The following is a 26,149-nucleotide window of genomic DNA, read 5'->3' on the forward strand; positions in this document are numbered from 1 at the left end:
CTTTCTTCCTCCTTGGACCATGTTTCATAAATTTTCAGACTAGATCCATCAATAACATTATAAATGCAATTCAATCATCAAATGCATCTGCATCAACCAATCACTGAAACTCAATAATCACTTTCTGAATCACCCATAACTGAATCAATCAATCACTTTGACAGTCAATCTGATCAGTCAAAATATTGTCACCAGAATACAATCACTAGAACCCAAACTAGAACCCAGAATTTTGCAACAGCAAACAAAGACAATTGAAACATACTTTATGAGGTATACGCTACTTCCATGTGTCAAACATGCATTACGTGCATTTATCAAAACCAACCAGCGTACACATCTGCAAATACTAATTCATAATTTTGCAGCTATTCCAGACTTAAGTTATACCTAGATCGTAATATTTACAGAAAAACACATGCGTCAATATTCAGATCTAGACTATACATGATCAAACGACATAATGATAATTCATTTCAAGCCTTAAGATCCTGATCCATCATTAGATCTTATCCTTCACCAACCATTGAGGTTCCTCCTTGGTTCAAATCAAGCACAGTACCATAAGCTAATAACCTACATACTAGATCTCACACTTCATCAGATATTCGATACTTGCACGCTTGGCCTAATGATCTTCTCCTCATTTTATAGTTTTAGGCCTTTCTCAATACCATGGACCAAAACCACTTAGGACCAATACCTTGGACCAAAAACTTATTTTTCCAAGATATACATGCTTTTCTTTCTATGAAAGTGCATGCGTACGTATACACTACTTGTGTTTAGTGAACCTGCGTGTATACGCACCTTGGTGAAGGTGAACCTACGTATACCTTTCTTTCTTCATTCTTTGTAGTCTCATCTATAATACTTTGATGTTAACCTGTTGTATTGTGATCTTTCATCTGAGTGAGTTGCCATCAAGGACAACACCTGTATCATAATGCCAACAGACAGCATCATAGGCTGCGAATTACTGATAGGTTCGCGTAGCAATGAAGCGCGCAGGGTCAAACTGCAGACCACCAAAAATCATCAGACATCTCTAGGGTGTGGAAACCTGGTTCTAGCACCCTTCCATACTACCTCAGGTGAGACCTCAGTCCGCACTCCGCAGACTGTTGCCGAAAGGTCCAGTAGTACTAGGATTTGTTTGGCTAAATCACCTTTGAACCTGGGTCAGGCCCCTTCAAGCCAACAAGGACACCAAGATGCACGATGTGGGACCCTGCGAGACTGTGGGAACTTGCGAGACTACGGGAACTGCGGGGTCATCGGGAACCTGCAGGACTACGGGAACCTGTGGGACTGTGGGAACTACGAGGTCGTCAGGAACCTATGGGAACTATGGGGTCATCGAGATGCAGGACTTCGGGATCTCTGAGATGTGGGATACCTCCACGTGGAGGCGAGAGAAGGGGGGTCACCCGCCCCTATTTTTCATTCATTTCCTTTGTATTTAGTTTTTGGCCCTCCCCGGCGATTTCGCACTATATCGCAAGATCATCCCCCATAATTTTTGGAGTTTGTTGTGACTATGGGACTGTTGTGACAGCTGATTTGTGGGATGCGGGATTGTGGGATGCCCTCATACTTAGCCATTTTTTTGGTTTTCTGAGCTTTTCAAAGGAAATCTTCAACATGCTCTAACTTTTCATCCAGGAGTCAGTTTTTAGACTTCTATATACCATTGGAAATCTCATTTCGGGCACTATGCAATGGAGAGGGTCTAGTCAAGCTCTGATAGCTTTTGTGGCTTAGGAAATGTCTTCCACTTCAGTATTCTTATGTATCCTAGACAACTAATCATTTGCAAAGCAGTGAGTGAGCAGTGAGTGACAACACCTTGAGTGGCTTAAGTGGCACAAGAAGATGCAATTTGTCGAGAAAATATGGAGTATCTTCCTATTATTTCACATCAACAACTACTATATTTACTCACATTGGATTTCAATTCAAAGTTTATATCTTCTCTTCTAAAACAACTCTGACAGAGAATGACATTTGAAACTCTTACATTTGCATGAGAGCTTGATGTACTTTGTTCTAAAAAAAATCATCTCATATTTCATTATCGCACATAAAAGAACATCAATGGGTCAAAGCATGTGCATGTGGATTACATTGTCTACATAGATCTTCTTTGGAATCAGTTTTAAGAATCAACGTTTTTTTCTTACTAATCTTATACTAGCTAAAAATTCTATCAAATAATCAGATCTGTATGTCATGAAATCACAAACTTGAAAGAGATGGAATTCTCATAAAAGCGGGGAAACTCCACCTTTTCCACTGGAACTTAGTATCAAGGTATAAACCAATCTAATGTTGTCACGGAGTAATATTTCTATCTTCCTAGCCATCCATCTGTTGTTATTAAATGGATTGATTCTAATAAAGAGGGGAAATAAACAAAATGTAACAATCTACATAAATCCATTTCGAGAAGGTTTGAGCTATCATGCATTCATATTGACCCTTTATGCAAGTGAGAAGTGAGGGGCATTTGTTATCATAAATTATTCGATAATGTACTCGAAGAAATATTTCTTATATAATTATTTCCAATCTTTCCAGATAGTTCCCTAGGAATCCAGACTCATTTTGTATGGACTATCATCGGGAATGATCTTACAGAGTTGTGTAAAAGTGTGCATGTTTATTTCCTGGAGCCTTTGGGGATGACTAATTATTCACTATAACAATCAATTACTTGAATTGTTGGCTCATAGATCTGCCCCATCTATGAAAGTTGTTTTTTGATATTTTATTTCCACCAAATGAGGGGATCTAACCATTTCCCAGCTCTTCAAAATCCAAATGCGGTTCCTTGGATACAAGTTGCTAGGCCTACCACACCCTTTTGAGGATTCCCAAACTTGATACCTTGAAATCCTATTTTCCACTTACAATCACATATTACAACCACTTTATACCACCAATATGCATAGCAGTCTGAATATGATGACAGTGTAAATTTGGTTGATGGGCATCCCTACACATATATCCTAAACTTTAATTGCCATTTGAATTATTCTTGTAGTTCTAAGATTAATCAATCCAAGCCCTTATCCCTAACGAAGGGCGTATATGCCCCAAGCTATCAGAGGTATCCCTCCCTTAGCTCCTTGCATTCACATAAGAAACACCTAAGTAGTTCTAGTTTCATATAGCTTGAAGTGGTATGAAAGGCATGGGTGTTAGACATGTCTTATTGCTACATTTCCATATCCTATGATAACCTTTATGGTAATGGGATATCTTGTGGCCACCATTTGTTGAGCTTTCTCTTCAAATACATTTAGGACCTTGTCCTCCATGTCTTTCTATTACACATCTACTTTTTTAATGGTTCTAGTCAACAGCTGGAATTACATTGGGAGACTTGTGAAGGCAGTTCTCTTAGCTAAGAAACTGTGATTAGTGGGAATTTACATCCAGGAATTACACATGTATCAATCCACATGAAACAACTCCTTGTAGAGGTAAAATGGCCCACAAAATGCAAGCATGTCACAAGTGAGAATCAAAAGTGTGTGAGGAGCATAAAAACTTCTTTCTTTAACTGATGAAGCTAGATCCTATTGATTGACACCATAATTACCAAATTCAATCGACTCTATCCAAACTAGTAGATTATGAACAACCCACCCATGTCTGTAGTCAGGTGAACCCATTCCATGAGTCTCAAAAGAAATTGATCAAACCTAAGTTGACTTGGTCAAACCCATCCTATAGTCAATTACTCATCAAGGAAACTCAAGCTTATCTTGTGAGTCTTGCCTTATCTTGTGAGTCTCAATTCTCACTGAGTCAATGCTAAGTTGACTTTCCAGTGTGTATATAAAATAAGATTTGAGGGTCCACTTTCTCATTTTTATTCATTTTTGCTTCAGACTGGAGAGGATTTTATTAGCCATAACTACACCACTTATAGGATTTGAAGTTGAACGTTGTACCAAGGTGCATGTTACAACATCTAACTAGATTTTGGTCATTTGTTATTTGTTATTTGTTATGTTTCATAAAAAAAAAAATCGCTAATATATTTAATGTATTTGCATTATATTAAATGTAACCTTTCATATATGTTATAAAAATACATTTATTTTTCATGAAGATCTAGGGCCCTTATTAATCAAATGTTTTTCCTCTCTCCTCATTTAATTGTTAAGACCTTCTCTACAAGATATATCTAATGTGAATTTTACTCCCTCATGTTCCATCTTCCGCTTCTTCTTAGAAAGAAGAGTCAAGAGACAAGTTTATTTTTTTGTTTTGTTTAGCAATGTGATTGTTTGGTTGGGGTTTATGCTTGAAACTCTGGTGATTGTAGAATCATGTTTGATATGTTTGGTTACATGCACAAAAAGTGAATAAGACACTATGGATTGCAATTCTTCAAATGTTGTAGAAGCAGGTTCATGAATTCTAATTCTTGTTATATTGTAAATGATGAATTTCTGAGTTTTTTAATTTTAGGAATTATGGGGAATTAGGTTTGTGCGTGGTTCAGCTTTTTTAATGTGAGAGCGTTAAAATTTATTGTTTTCTTTATATTTTTGAATATGAATTTGTTGTAGTATCAATAGTGCAATCATCTGAATCTTAGAGGTTGGGTTGTCGGGTTGTTAGAGTGTCTATATTAAATGGAAATATGTTGAATCAGTGGTGTGATTTTGTTGGGTGATTGAGGCTAATATTTGATCATTAGCATGTGTCGGGATATTTGTCTACATGGTTCTTAGACTCTCAATGTTTTCCTTATTTATGAATGGGTGTCTGGTACATCATCAATTGCAATAATTTCTCAGCCCAAATGTAAGAGAGAGAGGTAGTGCAAAAGACGAGTTGTTGATATGAGGCCATTCATCAGTATAGACTCACCTAAGAGTGCAACATACTTACTCTATTCTAGAGCTATACTTTAACTTTGGTGGGGAGGATAACAAATATTTCACCCAACCACCCAAGCTAATATCATTTGACAAAGTAATCTATGTCATGTTTATTACATGTTTGTGGGGAATTTCTTTCTGTTTCTTACCCATTTTCGTATTTTTTAATACTGGATTTTTTATTGTTTTACCTTTGTTAATACTAGGTTAATAATAGGCTATTGATTTCATGGACGGGTTATTTTTTGTGGGCATGTTTAGTATTCTTTTAATCCTTCTCTTTTTCCACATTTGTCAATGCCAAGTCATTTTTGTTTACATGGTTATTTGTTTTCCTGTATCTGCAAAAACCAATGGATACTTCATAGTTAGCTAAATAAATTCTAAAAAATTCTCATTTTCTAGGAAATATCGGTTCACCACTATGAAAATACTTAATAATGATCTTAGAGTGTTCAAAAATATCTCTAAAGAAGTCTACAAAGAGATGGCAGAACCGATTACAATGGATGACTTCATGTGATGTTCGTTTTACTCTTTATGTTTTACTTCCTGCTTTAATATTTTTTCCTTTCTGTAAGGTTTAACCTAAACTTTTGATTGTACATGTAGGGAAAATGAAAAACTTAAATTGTATAGGAATACACAATCTCAACGAATTTATTTGTTTCAAGAGATTAGTTCAATTGTACGATCCAACCCTTAATATACAATAATTTGATGTTTCCTAGAATTAAAGATTTTGGCTTAGGGCCCTCATTAATCAAAGGTTCTTTCTCTCTCCTCACTTAATTGTTGATACCTCTTGATTCATGTTGAGAACTTCTCTATAAGATATATCTAATGTGAATTTTTTCAACAAGTAGGATGTTAGTTGTATATACATGTTGTTAACTATTGCATCATCCAAACCCACTTTTGGATTTTATAATTATTTCTTGACATTTGGTAGGAAGATAACTTCTAACAACCATATAATATGCTTCTATGTGTATGTGCTTTTCTTCAGTCTTAATTGGTAGCATACGCTTTGTGAAAACCCTCAACATAATGCCAATGTCAGAACATTGTCTGTTGATCCCGCCTTTTCACTTCAAATGGAGCTCTAACTCCATCTCCAGTAAATAATCATCTTATGGGATCGATTCAAAAAGTGGGGGCCTTTCGTCCCATTCCTATGCCAGTTGTGAGTCACCAATTTGACTAGTATCATGAATATTCCCTTCATGGTTTTCCTCCTTTTGAATGTGCATTAGTTACTTCTTGATCTAAATCTAGCCTTGTTTGAATAAACTTTTAATATGATTGGTTGTAGTGATTTCAACCTCAATTTTGCCTTGTTGCTCATACTACTCCAAGATTGTTGGCAAATCCTAGCACTCCTGTACAACATGCTGCAGGAGGTTTTGGTGCAAATTCTCTCATGCCATGTCTAAATGCAAGTGAGTGATGAGTGCTTGGAATTGGTGGACTAGCATGTTTTTGGAAAATTGCATCAAATCCCTTATGTTTCATATAAATCAATATTTTCACATTCAGGAGCTAGAGAGTAGTCACACAAGATCCCCCTTTCACCATAAAAAAGGATAACATGTCTACTTTGGTTCCAACTTAAAGATAATCTATATCATTTCTAAAGATGGCAATCCTTGCTGAAGTCTAGATTTCCAAATCTCATGGAAATGTTGAAACTTCTCCTAAGTTGAACTGAATGTTGCTCTCACGAAAAGTTGATTGACAATTTTATCTTCGCAAGAAAGAGATGCCTATCAATCTAACCACATCCCACATAGAAAAACCTCTTGTTGTATCATCCATTTAATCCCTGAAATAACTTGTTTTCAGTGAAGGGGAGAAACAAAAGAACATGAGCCCAAAATGTAAGGCCAAGTTTGCAATCTCATGTTACATGCTTAACCATTTTCTGTTGAGAAGGCATGGAACATAAATCTGTAAGTGTAGTAAGATGAAGTCGACCCTTTAGTATTGGGTTGTTATGAACGACCAACCACCTAAGTATTGTCCCCAAAGAAGAGGACTTCCATATACCTTGACACCACCTTATATATAGGATTTGTCAAAGTGTGTGATCCCTTTTTCATTTCTCAAATGTCAACATGGAGAATTCTAGTTCATCAACATTTTTTGAATTGCAAAATGTTCATTTTCAATTCATGCAATCTTCTTATTGGTTTGTGTTCAATAATACATGGAATGTCTTTCTTGAAATCTTGAAGTGGGTTGAAGTCTCTGAACTATTTGCATTGGCATCTCTAATCATTGTAACAATTAATACATTTGTGTTTTTAATCCTTGTCTCTGTACAATCATGTGACTCAATAAAAGTTAAAACTTGTATTAGAATTTTTCTATATATGTTTGTTTGATATGTTAGTTTCTTCAATGTTGTGTATTGTTCACATTATTTGTGTATTTTATTTATAATAATGCACCTTATTTATCTTGTTCTTTGTTTGTACAATTTTTACGGCCACTTGATATGTTCAATACAGGTCCTTTGAATAGATTTACCAGTCTAGCAGACAAATAAATAAATCTTTCTCATAGGTCTTGCTCTTGGAAATAATATTAACATGTCCTCTGGTAGCTTTCCAATTCATATTTGTGTATGAATATTGAAACAACTGAGTGGCATTGATATAGTTGTAAAGATGTCCAAAAGTAGTGGGAAGTGATAATAAAAAAGGACATACTTGGTTTAGCCTTGAGAATCCAAGAACCACTAGCAATCCCATATTTTATGATGCGGTGTGTTTTGAAATTATGAAATATTAGAAAATCATGTCTTCTCTTTCTCGAGTTTGGAGTTGTTCTTTTGAAAATACCTTATAGTGCATATGTGAAGTTTAAGATTTTTACATTTCAAAGAGAACTATGATAGTTTTAAAGTTTAATATTTAGGGATGGAATTGACTAGACTCCTTGACAGTATTTAGTTACGTCTATTGAGTTATTATTATTACAAACTTTGTAGAAGACAGTTAATGTATTTCTTATGATCCGGTAGTCCTGCACTTAAGAGTGATATAATTTTCAAGTAATTGACGCAGTTGATACATTTTGAACTCTGGTTGAGGGGAAAGTACCCCTAGGGTCCTTTGGGTTAAGACTCTACCAGACTGAAAATTGCTTATTCAAAGAAACACACACACAGCGATTATCTTTACTGTAAGAAAATTCTAATGTTGAGGGTACGTACCTAAGGTCCTACGTTCGAGAAGGCCTTTAGGGTCCAAACCCTTCTTGGAGTTCCCTTCTTCTCCTTTGACCTGTAAAACAAACAAATCAAAGAACACAGCAGTACATGGACAAATACTTATACATAAACCCTCTTCATGCTATAAAGTTAGTTATAAAAATCTTTAAGTAACTACTTGCATAAGAATTCAAAACAAGAATCTCATAAGCATAAAGAAATATTGTTTCGGGAACCAAGACGTGTTTCTTTATATAAAGGCAAGTAAAGTACATATAACGGAAAGATTTCACCTAAAACACCTTCAGCAGGTTCCAAGCAAAGCTTCCTCCCGGATTCGTTCCAGCCTCAACCCTCCAACAAGAGCTCCTTCCAAGTCTTACTCAATGGTGATATAAAGGATGAGTGATCACCAATACACATGGAAACAAGGGTTTCCTATGCAGAATGGGGGAAGTGTAGAATGCACCAAGGACTTCAGACCTGGTCTAAGGGAAAAATCTCAGCATAATAATCTTGCTCTCTTTTCTCTCTCCTTAGGCCTTCCCTTTGATGTCTTTTTATACCATCTCCAAAGTAGTTTTTTAGTTAGGAGTTGGTTGGGAACAGTTGGGCCACGGGCACTAACAGGTGATCAGCAGGTAAAACCCGCGATCTCCGCCCGAAAATAAGGAATTATTTATTTTTTTAAGTGTTTTAATACATACACACGGGTTGGGTATACACAGACCCGTGTGTACACGCGTTTAACTCAGGGCAATGTCGCGTATAAGGGATAAAACACTGTTTTTTAAATTTTAGGACCAGGTCTGGAAGGAGGGGTTGCCCTAGGCCATGAGTGCAGCATCACAAACCATAAGAGTGAGATTTGGAGCTATAACATATGCCCCCTAATATATGAGGTCAGAAGGGGAACATGATGGCCGAAATATATTATGTAAGTACATGGAAAGGAAGTCTGTCGAGAAACCTGAGGAGGACTTCACCAGAATTCAGCCTGCCAAGCCACCAAAAGGAGATCAGAAAGAAACACTATCTGAGGCGGGCATACCCATGCTCAGAAAAAGTAAAGCATGTCCGCATATCAAGTACAAGCGGATCCACTAAGTATACAAGTATAAATGATTGGAAGATACATAATGGATCATCTGATCATAATGAGCAAGTACATGTCTGAATATCACATATAAGACTGTCAATGATGCTGAAAGATGTAACAGATCACTGATATCAAAGACTAATCCCAAAAGGTACCAACTGAACATGATGGAATAGGATGGTACTACACTGCAAACTTAGGTGCCAGCATATAGAATGTCGCCATGACTGACTGCAACATATAAGGTGGAGGGGTGTCAACTAGCAGCAACAGGAGCATCTGTCAAGTGAACCAATGAATGCTGATACAACGTGAGGTCTTCACCGACCGCCGTGGTACATTTCTACACCATGGGAATAAATGATCTGAAGTCGACCATGTGAGAAATCGTTTGATTACTGGTCATTGATGTATACCGTTAACAAACGCGAGACTACTCACCGATAATGATAATGAGCGTCAAGGTACCCAGTACAATCTAACAAGTGTGAATAGATGAGCTGAAGTCGAACACCTGTAAGAATCTATCGATCAGGAGACAATGATGGTTTCCCACTATCGATAGCAAAGGATCTGCCACTAATGACTGCAAACCCCAAGGTACTGCCAAATGGACTCTAGATCTTTGCCCCAGAGCAATGAGTCAGAGTCGATAGGGAAAGATCCGCTAGAAGGAAGGCATTAAGGCATCCTCCATCAATCTAGCGCGAGTGTAACCCGTAGGCCAATAATGTGGAAGGAATCGGACGAAAAAGATGTAGTAACCCAACCGAAGCACATTTCCGGCGTACACAAGATGTGGCTAGCACACGGCAGAAACCCTCTGAACCAACCAATAATGAAAGCTGACACAGAGGCGAGGTATCCACCAATAGGGTCAAATGGAAACCAAGGTACTGCACAAATCCCAATGTGTGATAATGTATGCTGATGTCGAACACAAGGGAAACCACTCAGTCAAAGACCCATGATACTGATCGATGTTGAGCACAAGGTGACCTATCAATAATGAAAATAGGGCCAGGGTGCAACTCTAGGCCTGTCCTCAGAGCAAGGTGTCATCGTCGATAAGGACAAGACCCGCCAGCAAGAAGTCAATGGGGACCTTCTCAAACCGGCACGAGTAAAGGACCAATATAGCTGATGTGATGATAGACATGATACTAACAACCAGGGATGGCCGACTGAAAAATGAGTCAAGAGACACCGCAGAGAGGCCGACTCAAGCTAACTTCCCTTGAACAAAAGCACGACTCAATGTGACTATGTGGCAGCATATGATGACTCTGTATAAGTTCGCCATGCAAGAGGCACGAATGAACCCTCCATATGATTGGAAGAGATAACCAATCGGGGGAGAACTGACTCAATAACAAGGTTATGGCATACCTAAGTCAAACTAAATCCCACCCATGCGGAGGAGACTTTGTTTTGAGTGCTTTGTTCAAGGGCGACGCGACTGACTCTAGCTGCCAACAATAAATGGAAATAATGTCCCTGTTCCCGCTCTTTTTTGGAATATTAAATTTTTTTTGTCTTTTTCTGTTAAGCCGGAAAAAGAATAAAATAATGCTATGGTACAGTGGAAAGAACGAGTGTCGGTGAAACAAATGATCTAGTTCCTGGGAAAGGAACGTTCCTATGCTCAATGCAGGGAGGTGAAAACTGGTCAGTGACACTCAGAGGTATGTTCCTTCCACGGATCAGGGTATGTCAAGCTGTAGAAGTCAAAGGTATGCAAGGTTGATTTTGCAGACGTCATGGTCAAAAGTTGGCTTAAACACGAGTCCAAGTGAAGCCGGCTCTAGGCCAAAAGGTGCAAATGGTCAACATGCAATGCAGAAGTACAACTCGACACACATAGGAGCCTCTAGGGTATAAGGCCAGAACGAAGCGAAGAAGCAAAGAGGAATGAGTCTTCAACGCATAAGTCATGGCGGGACTACAGAGGACTCCCGAGCCTAAGGACAAAAATCTGCATGAGTGCCAAGCGACAATAAGGTACTAACTAGGGCACCCATGATAAGGTAGGCTCTACCACACAAGTCATGATACTTCTAAGCAATGAGAAGGATCCACACCATAACTTGGTGGGGTCGATCCTAAGGCAAAATGGGAAAGGAAACTGATAAATGCACAATGCAGGCGGAAAAACCTAACCTATATGCCAGTTTCGAGAACCAATACCTGTCCGAACGGACCAACCATAAACTTCCAAAGGAGAAATCTTCCAAGTTCTGTAAACATAAATAGGAACACTAGACACGAAGTTAATACATCCCACATATAAACTTCATATAAGATCTTTGTGTTATAGAATACGAAACTTGAAAATGCGTACCTCATATATACAATATGGTACAAGGGACCACGCAGCCTTGCGGCTTACGCATAATAGTTCTTCTGGACAAACCCTTTGTAGGGATCGGACCAAGGACTCCTTTGGTAGTCATAACTCATGGCTTCAAAGAGTTCCTCCTGTGAAGGCAAAGCAAGATCTGAGAAATCATGAGAACTACAAGGATTAAAAGAGGGAATTAAAGGGTCCCATGTCCCTGTAGGAAGAATCTCTCGGTCAACTGCCGGGACCAAGTCCCAAGAAGGAGAATAATAGGTCAAAGGATCCTTCTTAAAAGCGATTGAACATTGAGGATTCAATGCCACATAATTGACCCATGGCGGGGTAGAGTCTACTTGAACACTTGGAACAAACCAAGGGGTATTCTGCAGTAAAGTCGAATTAGGGTGGTGATTATCAGATGCAAGTTGATCAATAGTGACAATATTCCCGTTATGGGGAAAGCACATTACTCGAAAGAGTGAAGACACCACAACATTCATAGCATAGACATAATCACGCCCAAGTAGCATATTAAAGTCTAAAGGGCTATCAACCACCATCATATCGATTAAGACAGTCTTCCCACCTAAATTGATAGGCACTTGAGGAAGAACCCCCATAGATTCACCAGGCCTTCTATCATAGGCTAACAACTGACTCTGAGCTGTCAACAACTTTGGGGAACCCAAAGCTTTCCAAGTCAAAGAGGATATAATACTTGTAGAGGATCCTTCATCCACCATACATCGATAGACATTTGTGGAATTAACTCTGACCTTTATTTGGAAAGGTGCAGCGGAAGGAAGACGAGGCTCAACAAGACTATCCCAATCAAAGGAAACACTCTTAGAACTTGGAGGGGGAACATTTGAAGAAACTGGAATGCCCCCTATACTAGAAGACTCTGTACTAGAGATCAAACAGACTCTTTTGTTAGGCACTTCACCCCCCAAAAGAGGAGTGTAATCGGCCAGCGATTGCACTGGCTCTACCACATTATCAACCAATGGTTGATGGGATTGATGAGAAACCATATCAAGTGTAGGAGTAGAAGTACTTTCAAACTCGGACCATATCCTTTGAACCTTTGGAATACCAGGGCATAAATGAGTAAGATGGTCTCCCTTGCATATCTTACAAGGGAACTTAGGTTTAAAACTTCTACGTCCAGGTTTCTTATCAACCTCCATTCCGCCAACATGACTAGCAGTGGTTTGCGGAGAGTCCTGAACATGACTTGCAGAGGTTGGTGACTCTTTGCTAGTATGACTCGCAGTGACTAGACTCATGCCCCCAGCATGACTTGCAGCGGCTGAAGACTCATCTCCAACATGACTTGCAGAGGTTGAAGATGAAATGCTAGTGTGACTTGCAGTGACTAGACTTGTGCCCCCAGCATGACTTTCAGCGGCTGGAGACTCATCTCCAACATGACTTGCAGAGGTTGAAGATGAAAGGATAGAATTATTCTTCTTCTTTGACTTCCTTTTTCTCCTCTTTTTAGATTTCTTGTGACAAGAAGGAGGAGAAGAAGGAACCCCAGATTTCTCTTTGAAAGAAGATGAACAATTAGCACCCATGTGATGCCCTTGAATAAAGCATTCAACTGAGAGGCTTCAAGAGCATTTGGAATATTCGGAGTGGACCACAGCCAAACGGGTAGTCCAATAGTCAACCCAGGAATATTCAAAGTGGCCATCAAGGGAGTACCAACGTTTCCAAAGAAAGGAAAAGCACAAGGATCCCCTTTGGGGAGGGTACCTTGGTTGGTTTCCACAGGAATATTTGCCATATCTAACTGATCCAAAGACCCTTCCCTTACGGGAATGTAGAAATAACTCTTCAAGGAATATAGATAAGCAATCAAAACCTTTGCCCTTGAGGAGGCAACTCCACAACTGCTGAAAGAACGACCAAAAGCCTTTCAAGATTGGTAGAGTGGTAAGTCGGTCACTCAGAACACAAAGTCCAAATGTGACTAGACAAAAATACCTAAAGCCAACTATATACAAGGAGCAAAGAGCACCCACTAAAAAGTCCCTAAAGATATCAGCCAGTCAAACAACTTCCAAGTATTTCCGCTCCGGGTGGTGAGGACCGGACACCAAAATACAAGAAAGTGGAGTCAGGGGCCTTCCGAGGATAGTTTGGGATAATGACGGCCCAGTCCTATCAGCGAAGGTATCAGAGGAAGTTACGCTGACCTCCTAACAACAGCCTGCGCTGGTGCAAGCCCCCAAGCTTCACAAGGGTGCCCTCCAGTAGTACTGTCGAGAGTGATATAATGTCAACCTCAGGTGCCACAGGATTCCCCTCCGCAGCCACCTGTGTAGATCCCTAGGAGAGGCAACTATGGGTACCAACTCGTCGCAGAAGCCAGGCAGAACAGTCGTGAGGTAAGTTCGGACAAGTAGGAGAGGGGGTATCTCTCTTCCCTGTCTTCACAGACCCTCGTGCTTAACTCCCAGATCCGGAGCTTTCCTGGTCTTCCTAACGCTATTGGATTTTCCCTCGTTATTCAGACTCTTATGTTTGACGTTTTATGTGGCCTTGGAGAGTTAACTCTCCACTCACCTAATCCAAGGCCCTAAAATCCTAAACTTGTTGGTGTAACTAACTAAAACAAAAAGTTCTAGTGGATTTTAATTAGCGCTTGATTTTATTAGGCTGTTCTTTAAGTCACAAGGTAATGGAGGTGAAACTTGTGGTGTTTTTTGACGCAAAAGAAGTTAAACAAAACTTAACTACATGCACATGCACTTTTCGTTTTTCGATGAAAAGTAATCTCTACAGGGTTCAGAGGAACTTCAAATAAAACAAAGTTTTTTTCTTTCTTTTCAGACTCCACACTCACAAAAGCTAACAACGCTATGTATGCATAAAAAGGGATGCAAATCTATCCTAATGCAACAACTATATGTGAATGCAAGATTTTAAGACTACTCTGCAAACAAAGAAGGAAAGTTGCTCACTTATCAAATTTGTCTTGCCACTAAAATGCTTAGATAGAATATGATGTGCTACCAATCATTTCGTCCAAACAATAAAAACAAGTTCTAAGATAAACACAAAGCACTTTCACTTCGCAAAAAAGGAAATCAAATGAAAAGCAAGTTTAAGAAAGCGAAATTCAAAACTTTCAAAAGATTTTCTTTCAAACAACAAGCAAAGAAGTCTTTTTCAAAGAATGCTCTCAAAAATACTGACACTAATGATTGAAGAATAGGCAACCAAACACTTTTGCGAATTGACACCTTTCAAATGATGAAAACCCAACCAAAATAAATGTGTTTGAAATCGCTCTTGACAATCAAAAGCAGCAATGAAAGTCCAAAAGATTAAAAGACAAGTTTCAAGAAAATGGTAACAAACAACTTTCCCGAAACGAAGGAGCAAATGGTCACAAAAATGGTTTCGTTAAGCAAACAAAAGGGTCACCAAAACAAAATGAACACAAAGATTGAATCGAATCTTCCTACTCTGCCAAAACAGAGCAATCAAGATTCTTAACCAGAAATCTTGTGTGTCAAAAAACAATGACGCTTGCAATCAACGAAAACAAGACTAATACTCCTTATAACTAGAGAGAGTTCAGAACAAGATGCCCCCTGTTAAACAGAGGACTGTTACTGGAAAATGACTGCTTCAAACTGACCCAAACCACCAGACAAACATTCAGCAAAAAGAAAATTTATAAATCTTGAAAATTATATAATATACGCGCCTGCAATGATGTGCAGAGTGCGTGTACACGCGACTGTAACTGAGGAAACCTGCGTATACGTGGGTTCACTTAGTTAAACTTGCATATATACGCTTCTGTAACCCAACAAAACAGCGTATCTGAAGATTTTCAAGAAAAATAAAAAATACAGACTGAAAAAACTGGAAAAGCTTAGAGTTCAAGAACAGATCAGACAGTCAGAGCCAACAAACAGAGGGGCTGAGCCTTGATTGGCTTGCAGACTACCCAAACTAGGAACAACAAGAGTGTTGTTCCCCAACGGAGTCGCCAATTCTGGTTGAGGGGAAAGTACCCCTAGGGTCCTTTGGGTTAAGACTCTACCAGACTGAAAATTGCTTATTCAAAGAAACATACACACAGCCATTATCTTTACTGTAAGCAAATTCTAATGTTGAGGGTACGTACCTAAGGTCCTACGTTCGAGAAGGCCTTTAGGGTCCAAACCCTTCTTGGAGTTCCCTTCTTCTCCTTTGACCTGTAAAACAAACAAATCAAAGAACACAGCAGTACATGGACAAATACTTATACATAAACCATCTTCATGCTATAAAGTTAGTTATAAAAATATTTAAGTAACTACTTGCATAAGAATTCAAAACAAGAATCTCATAAGCATAAAGAAAGATTGTTTCGGGAACCAAGACGTGTTTCTTTATATAAAGGCAAGTAAAGTACATATAACGGAAAGATTTCACTTGAAACACCTTCAGCAGGCTCCAAGCAAAGCTTCCTCCCGGATTCGTTCCAGCCTCAACCCTCCAACAAGAGCTCCTTCCAAGTCTTACTCAATGGTGATATAAAGGATGAGTGATCACCAATACACATGGAAACAAGGGTTTCCTATGCAGAATGGGGGAAGTGCAGAATGCACCAAGGACTTCAGACCTGGTCTAAGGGAAAAATCTCAGCATAATAATCTTGCTCTCTTTTCTCTCTCCTTAGGCCTTCCCTTTGATGTCTTTTTATACCATCTCCAAAGTAGTTTTTTAGTTAGGAGTTGGTTGGGAACAGTTGGGCCACGGGCACTAACAGGTGATCAGCAGGTAAAACCCGCGATCTCCGCCCGAAAATAAGGAATTATTTATTTTTTTAAGTGTTTTAATACATACACGTGGGTTGGGTATACACAGACCCGCGTGTACATGCGTTTAACTCAGAGCAATGTCGCGTATAAGGGATAAAACACTGTTTTTTAAATTTTAGGACCAGGTCTGGAAGGAGGGGTTGCCCTAGGCCATGAGTGAAGCATCACAAACCATAAGAGTGAGATTTGGAGCTATAACAAATATGTGACTCATAGTAGTACATTTATGTTTCTTAAATTATAATCTTGGGATACTGATTGAAGCTATAATGCAAACCCAAAGGAGAACCTTACACCCTATTCCAGAAACTTTTGATTTGGAAAATATGTCTGACCAGCATAATGTGGATATTGAATCACATATTTGTCCTGGTGAGGAACTGAATCTCATGGATGCTCCTAGTTTGCCTGATTATTAGGTTGTATGGAGCAGCCCAAGTTGTAGTTTCAGAAACATAGGAAGTCAATCTAGTGGCAGTGGTTCTTTTTTCAATGGTTGGGCCACTAGAAGTGTAACAAATTCTAATATTTTAGTTGATCAAGGATGAAATTTTGAAGAAAAAATAGTTATTGGTCGGAACCAAATTTCAAATGTGTAGTCAACTTCAAGTTTTGAAAGGCAAGTGGTCAACTCACATGTCCTTTACTTTGAAAGTGTGATTGTGGATTCCCTCAACAACCAAGTCATCAATGATCATCTACATCCTCATTCAAGTTGTAACTATGGAACTAATTATGAAGGTAATAATTATAACTTCAGTACTGATCAGACAATAGTTGCAAATGAAGGGAAATCATTCATGGATTAAAGTTTTGTCCTCACCCAATTCAATTGGATAGATCAAAATCTAAACAAGTTACCTTTTCTTGTAGCAACATGGATGGATGTATGTGAGAGAATAGCAATGGACATTCCAATAATCCAATGGATGGAAGACAAGGATCCTGTAGAAGAAAGATTGTGGAAAGAATTTCAGGTCCATCATCTTTAGATGTCCTCCCATGTTCTTCATAGTGGGATGAAGGCCATCTCCACCTTACAGCTCTTGGATGACACACCATTGATAGAAACCTAAATATTTCTACTACCATTTCAAAAATTCATATTGTTAGGCATGTAGAAGAACCAATTTTAAACATGGCTAGTGTAGAAGATGTGGGTCCAGATTTCAAAGATTTATCTATGACTAGGAAATTAGAAGCTCTTCAGAGCGTTGTTCGAGCAAGACACAACCATCCACATCAACATGAAAAATTTTTACCTCATATGGAAATGTTGGAAGGTATATACCTGAATTATAGCCAAATTCTTCACATTCCAGGAGATTGTTTTCAAGTGACCAGTCTGCAAACACAAGTCTAGCAAGTGTAAGCACTAGTGCACAACTGTGCAAGCCCAGATGCTTCATGTGTCGTCTAGTGTACATATGAGTTTACATTCATTTGGATTGAATGAAAGTTCTTTTGTGCCTATACTTGGCAATGCTTCCAGCTCCAATGTTGGTTCAAGGGAGTGTTCATCTTCTCAACAAGAAGAAGCTAGTTCAAGAAACATGATGATGGGTATTGCTAGTAATACTTGGTTTTCTACAGGTTTGGAGAATAAAGCTACTAACTATGAATCTGTAAATTAGGTTCCAATGAACTGAAATCCAAACCTAGGGATATTTCTTCTTTGATGCTACAACTGCTACCAAGTATTCCTTGGGGATCACATCATATTCCATCCACACAAGCACCTAGGAGTGTTGAAAATGTAGCAAGAAAGTCTCAATTTTGATTTTTTTTCTTAATTAAAAATGAGAAAAGTCGAAGTTCTACATCAGCAGACAGCTTTGAGGAGTTAACTGAGGTGACGTGGCTCTTGTCACTAAGTTAAGAACAGTCAATTTGAGTTAATGAGTTGATGTTCATTTTACTTGAGTTAATTCCTAAAAAATAGGAGCCTATTTCAGTTAATTCGAGTTAGGGACATGAATTTCAGTTGTGTGCAATGGGTTCCTAAATTTTAGGAGCCTAGATTGAGTTAATTTTAGTTGTAACAATTTAATTCAATTAAATTGATTTAAAGGTTAGTTAAACTAGTTCTAACTGATGGAGGAACTAGTGGAGGTCAAGTTTTGGGTGTGGAACTTTTTCCACACTAAGTGATCATATAGATAACTAATCAATCAACCTAAATTATCTCATGCATGTAGAGAATTTGAGTTACCCAGTTGAGATTGGAGTTTAGGGGTAGTGTACTATCAATTGTAAACTTTTCCAAATTGTATAGGTGGTGCATGTAGTCAGAGAATTGACTTAAATGAATGCGCAATCCATATGAGGATAATTCCTATGAAATAGGGGCCTAATTCCCAAGTGAAAATTGCAAGGAAATAGGAGCTTGGAGGGCCTTAAAATTGGCTAAGTGTTGGCCAAAGTCAGTCAGGCAAGCAAAGAGATAGACTATACACTTGCAGGTTGTGCTCAAGCTTGAGTAAGCATATGTATTCATCTTTATTCTTTGATTAATGGAATATAGATAGGAAGGGATTTTAAGTATTTTCTTCCCCTCGATAAATATATGTGAAAGTGTGGTGTTTCCTTTTGTGTGTCTATGATTTGTGTTCTAGATTGTGAATTAATGTCCACAAAGCAGTAAAGTAGCTTCGAGTCTTGTGATTTAGTAAATTTCATGAGCAGTTTTGAATCTACACATTAATTTATACATGGTATCGGATCATGATTCACATTAGAGCCAGTCCTTGAATTCCTCATGTACATTGATCATTGAAGAACTAATGAGTTGTTAGGAGGCAGAGTTGTGGAGCCCTCTATGCTCTATTCTTTGATTAATGAAATACAGATAGGAAGGGGTTTTGAGCAGTTTCTTTCCCCTAGATAAATAAGTGTGCATGTGTGATGTTTCCTTTTGCATGTCTATGGTTTTTTTCTAAATTGTGAATTAATGTTCGCAGAGTAGTAGAGTAGCTTCGAGTCTTGTGATTCAGTAAATTTCATGAGCAGTTTTGAATATACACATTAATTTCTACAAGGAGTAGTGGTTTTTATCAAGGACATGGATTATCATTGTATGTGTCCATGCCTTCATAGGGTATTCATTTTAATCCTTCTCATAATATTCATTCCTATTCATCATCAGATGTGCTTGTGCCACCAGTCACTAGTTTGCAAGTCGCACATCTTAGATCAACAATATTATTGATGGAACGCCACGATGATGGTTTTGTAGGTGTACCATTTGGGTGACTGCAAGAAAATTCTACTGAAGTTGACAGACACAATAGAATAATGACTAAGGTTTGTACCTTACCAAGAGTTTTCATCACCATCTCCCAATGACTTCTACATAGTTTTCACCAAAAGTGCTCGGAGCCTCCATCCCAGCTCGAAACTTTCCTTGCGCGGTTTCATAATGTTGTCTTCTCTCCCAGTGACCTACATCTGAAATGATCATGCATCATGGTATACTAGGAGGTTTATGGAATTGATTTCATCTCGTCATGAGTGACTGCACATACAGGTACACGAACAAACATGGTACGAAGACAGATGGAATGAACAAAGAGATTTCATGCAAAAGGGAATGTTCGCAAACAAACGAACAATAGACACATGCAAAGAGATGTGTTCACAAATGGATGATCATGCAAAGATGTGTTCACGGACAGATGAATGAATGAACATGAGAAGATGTGTTTGTGGACAGAGGGACAGACGAACATATACTTTTCGCAAACAAACGAACCTGTCAAGCATGCCAACAAACAAGCAAGGAGCAACGTGTGAATGCAACATCAAGCGAACCCAATGACGATCGAAGACTCAGCACATCTTTCCATGCAAAGGTCAAGTTGTGACACACCATGAGGACATCCATCACCCAGCAACACTGCTGCTCGACATGCTCACCAGTAGCAGCACGAATGTACCAACACTGTAATGCCCAGTCTTGTCATGAGTCATTATGTCCACATCTCTACTGTGGGCCATACTGTCGATCAATGTAATGTAATGTGGAATTCTAAGAGACCCACTTGTCATATGAATAGTCATGTAAAGTTGAAAGGTCATGGAAGTCAAACAGTCATGAGGGAAGTCGAACAGTCACAAGGGTCATTTTCACCCTTGGCTATAAATACCCCCTCATTTGTACATGTAAGGGACTTTTCACCTTGGCTCCTCCCACATAGCCTTGAGAGTCTGTAATATTTTCTTTGAGGAGTAAGTAGTGGCTCCAATGCTCCACCCACAAGGTTAGTGATGTATGGTGTATCGATGTGTCTTTGAACTTTCGCTTAATTCAGAAGCCTGCTAACAGGCTAGTACGTTTTTACACATGTGTTGTAATTTTTTGTAAGATTCATCTTGAACACTTGTAATGCATGTTGCTTTAACCTGTGTTTAACACTTGGATTCATTCAAATATTCTAATACATATATATCAATGAAAATGTGTTTTATAAGTTGTTAACATTGTCCTTCCTGTGTTGGTTACCTCCCAGACATGAGACAAAACCTTTCACGTAAACTTGTTATAACGACCGTCAAACTCGCGTGGATTTACTGCTGAGTGTTGTACATGTTATCTTCCCTTGTGTGTTGTGACTGCCACATCCATGTGGATTCCTCCTGTCATGTTGTGTGTTCCTAACATATTTTTTTTCCTCCCATCTGACCTGGGACTCACTTCCACCCTTCCTCTCTCCATTGAAAGAACCTTGACACAAGTAAGACTATCAATCACTAGGCATAATAACCTCACTACTCGAAGATAAAGTAGACCACTCTCATGTGTTGACAAGCAAGAGCTAAGTAAAACATTTCAAATAATGGAAACTAGGTCATCATACTGGATGGGACTCCCACACCAAACGGTGTGAGGTCCTGTTGGGACTTCATACTAGGGTGATCCCATGAATGTTAGCGGGTCCACCACCATCAACACTTAGAAAAATCACTTCTTGTTTGGTTTTTTCCCCTATTTAATTTTTTCCCAGTCTTGAATAACATTATCTAACATGAATCAACTCTTAATAAACCTTGTTCATGCCAAACAATCCCTTCATGGAAAACAGGAATATTGTACTCACAATAGGTGGCTTGTACAAACTATCAATATTCATTGTGGTTTGAGTCTAGCCAATGCTCTATGTTGATTGGACCCCTTCCTCCAGTCATTTCTACTATGTTCTAGAAAATATTGTGACATCCAAATCATAACTATGTTCTACAGTAGGGTTTTTTGGAATGCATTAGGTCCTACCCACCTTCTATATTGGTAGAAACCAACTACGATGAAATCTTTCCTTCCATCTCCTGAGGTGCCTCAACTTTTGTCTTGTGTGCAAGATGGAATCCAATGCCACACTGATAGGGGTAGATTGTTCTTTTGCCATGAAAAAAGGCTTGAATTTTGTATTGAGCTATTCTTTGTTTTTATTTATCTTTATGCTTTGATATATGGAATATACGTATATATTTATAATCAATATTATGGTAACTTTTAATTAATAACAATTATAACATAGGGTGGGGTATCTAAACCTTTCACATCCTTTGAGGATGATTGTTAAACAAGAATGTAGATGAATGTGTTAGTAAGCTTGTCTTCATCATATGATGATACTGATCCATTTTACATTGCAGCATATTCACAGTGTATTGGAGCTTGTGTATAGCTGGAGATGTGATAATCTGAGACTAGAGGTAACTTTTTGAGTTATTTATATCTTGTTTGTTCTGATTTTGTTTTATTTGTTATATATTTACCCAAAATTACATCATTGACGACATAAATGGACACTTTTTTCTCCTCGCCCTTCATCAGATTGAGGGGAACTTGGGCCTTAAGTTTCCCTTGGGTCAAAAAATTAAATTGTTTTGTCTTCCTTTGGAATAGCTTGGAGTGAGTTCTCAGTTCCTTTATTAATATAATCCATGGAAAGATTCCATTTGCTAAGTGAAAATTAATCTTCACAACCTGTTTCATTTAGTTTATGGTGTATTCAATCTTTGTTTATGGGACAATTTTATGCTCATTACACTGGTATTATTTGTGGTTCAAGCTTGTTCTGAATCAAAAAAATTAGGAAACTATCATCAATGTATTGCAATTGGCTTGATTGATCTCTTTGTGAGTCATGACAGTGTAAGGCTCTAGATTTCTTTAACATCAGTGTTGTACATAGAAACTCTACTCTTGATTCCTAGAAGCTTATATGAAAAAGAGTGTCTAGGGACTTGTTATGAACAAGAGTTTTCTAGTGTGAGAAATAGGCCTTAATGCTATTAAAATAGGAAATAAGCCATGTAACCCCAGACTATTCAAATTGAATCAAGCTAAACATAAAATTTATAGCTCGACATAGGGTGACTGACTGAAACAAACTTTGAGCCCTTCTAGAAATCAAGAAAATTGTAAACTGCCAAAAAAGTAACAAAATTTCAAAAGGGAAAAAGCTAAAAATTGAGGACATGCCTTGTCATGTTTCTAAAATTGGAATGTAAGGAAGAAGTTGCAAACATCTGAGAGGGGCAGTTTCCTTGAGCCAAAGACATCTCCATCTAAGATTCCTCCAATTTGTGATGTGCTTGCAATTGAAGCCTATCTGAACCTCCACCTTCCATCTTTGAACATGCTTGTTTTGGGTGTAAGGGAAGGAATAAGGAGAGAAGGAAGGTTTCCTCTAGAAGTAACTCAAAGATGTAATTGATACAAACCAATGAATATTGAAACACATATAGAGACTACAAACCAACAAACATAGAATCATAACCCAACCTAAATTTTTCCATTGTAAACAACCCTTGAACAGAGCTCCTTGATATGTCATTCCTAAGGTGTTTGGTTTGCATGTTTTCATTGAATAATTCATATTTATTTCTACACACATTAATATCCGCCCTATTTTGAATTTAAGGGATCAATCTAAAGTCCATCACCCTACCTTTAAATAATGTTCTAGGTCCTGTGAGCGAAGCTACTTGAACTGTCATTCCCAAAGTTTTTTCTGGCTTATTTTCATTGAGTACTTCATATTGATTGGTATGCACATTAATATCAACTTTATTTTGAATTTATGGGATCAATATAAAGTCCACAACCTCACCTTTTAATAATTTTCTAGGGTTGAAGTTCAGAAACTAACATAGCCCAATGATTTTCCTCCTCATTCATTTCTCACTTGAAATAATCAGATTCATTCGAAAAGAGAGTGAATGTTGTTTGATTCTAGAAAGGAGAGTCATTCATCTATACTTTTATTGATTGGATTGATAAATTGTTTCTTTTATGACCAGATTATTCAAAAAAATTTGAAAACCCCATGCGTAATAGGCGTTGTCTATTAGACATTTTGGAGTTTTTGGCAAGAATCTAGCGAAAAATTTGTTAGTCAATTTTTTTTTTGTTGCTTAAACTAGGTTTTTGACTACATATATGGATTCAACAGCCTAAAAAAACCCCTTGGGCACTCAGATTGTGGAGAGTTCCCAACTCAAAGTTGTAATTCCAACAATTCCTTGTTAGATTCTAAGCAAATGAAACTGGAAAATAGGCTAGAAAAACCTCTAAAATGTCTAACAAATAGAATATGGCAACATAATAGGATATCTTATTTCCTATGGGATCATGAAGACCCCCCACACATGTTGTACCTGGTCTATTTAGCTATCAAACTCATCCATAATTTTTTTGTTTTTGGTCTTTTCATTTATGTTTGTGTGGTGGCAGTTCTGTGATTCTTTAACGTGAATTAAATTTGTAACATTTGAAGCAATTGTCTGCTATAAAATAACTGTGATTTAATCACAAATTAATTCTTTGGGTTATCCTTGTTATCTTTCTATATCCATTTCCTCTTTTATTTTTGATGTACCAGGTTGTTTGTGTGGTAATTTGGATAGGTGAAATAGGTTTTATTCAAGCAATTATTTTAGATATAACAGAATATTTTAATGAAACATCTAATATCCACAAATGGAATACTTGTTCCATCTAAAGTCACGATCCCCAGTTATTCAATCTCGTACCCTTTACTCATTTTTTGTAGTCTAATAAACTTTTGAATTTTGTTGTTTTGGTATTTTTCTTTATGTTTGTGTGGTAGAAATTCTTTGATTTTGTGATATATGCACAGTTACCTGAGTGATTCCTTGTTCATGTGCCACAGCATTAGCCATGTTCCTCTTGTTTTATCCAAGCTCCATTGGAGCTGGAAATGCCCCCATGCATGCTTTAATATAGATGATTTTTTAGACTTTAAACAACACTATGTCCACAATTTTGTTTTGTTGGTTTCTCATAGGTCATATCCTATAACCATAGGTCATTATTTTTCCTTAAGCTTCTTATGAGAATTTTACACACCCCTCTTGGGTGACTTCCTATGCACCTTTTGACAAAATGGGAATAATAGTGCAATGCCTCCTCCCACATTTACCCACTTTTTTCGGTTTACCCGAGGTAAACATGAGTTGAGGGTCACTATGATAAGACAACCTCCTATATGACCTTAACGAAATGGAGTCAACAACTTGAGACCTTACAAACTTCCCTCAGGTGCTAAAGACCTCCACGAGCAACCCAACCCCTGTAAGGGTCCCACCCATGAGATAACTCTCTTTTACTCTAACCTAAAGCCCTAGCTACTCCCTTGACAAGGCGTGTGAGTGACGATGTCCCTTTAGTCACTCCCATAGGCCTAGTTGCCAATGATTGTGGAATTTTCTGCTCATTTCTATGCCAACGACCCCGAATTCTAAGCCAATTTTTCACGTCCAAGACTCAAGCCTCTACCCAGAACTCAGTGAAACTTCCATAGATGATAGATGACATAGAAACAATGCTTGTAAACCAAAATTGAAACCAGAACTTGACCTGACCTTCCCCAACCGAGACTAATATTTTGTCAAACACTTGGTAAACATGCAACCTACAGGTCATGAATTCAAATCTGAATGTAAGGAGTTGAAAAGTTAACTGAGGTTTAACAAGAAGGATCACTTCCTTCTCACATTAGTTGTCATAACATCAATTAGGTATTTCATTCATTATTCATTCAATTACAAGTAAAAACATGGAAAGAGCCATGACTAAGAATTGTCAAATAACCATGCTTATAACCAGCATATAACGAGACAAATAACAATGAGAGAACAACTATTAAAGCAATGTAATAACAAGTACATTTACTCATTAAAATCAAGACAAACTTAGATCTTATTAAACAAAGGCAAAAGTCAACCAGGTTCAGGACTTCCACATACCACCCGACCATAGATTGGCTAAACCAAAACTTTCTTTCAGCCAATCAACCTCGTGCCATATTCCAAGCATGAATGTGGGATGTCATGGGATAAGCCAATACATAAAAAACCAATGGAATCCAGAGGTTAAACCACCTCCACCCTCACCATACTGTGACCTTAACTAAACCGGTGTCAAGATCACAAAAACAAACCAAGCTTGGATGCCTCAAAATCATTCTACAATACCTTGAGGAATTTTCTTGTCTCCACCCTTAGGCTTTACCTTGTATCCCACCATTACCAGTCAAGGGATTCCTAGGTATTTGGGAATTTTCTAGAGACCACCTTGCACAAATCCAAAATATTTCAGAAATATAAATCTCAAACAAAGGAAAGTCCCATCACACTATGGCTATCTGGAAATGGCAAGGCAAGGCTAAAATCCACTCTCAAAACCCGAAAAATCCATGCCAATGATAGCAAAAGAACCAAATACCAACATGCACA

Source organism: Pinus tabuliformis, chromosome 1_2 (genome assembly GCF_031772625.1).
Source record: "Pinus tabuliformis cultivar Carrire ecotype Pingquan chromosome 1_2, CPIR1, whole genome shotgun sequence".
Classification (NCBI taxonomy): domain Eukaryota; kingdom Viridiplantae; phylum Streptophyta; class Pinopsida; order Pinales; family Pinaceae; genus Pinus; species Pinus tabuliformis.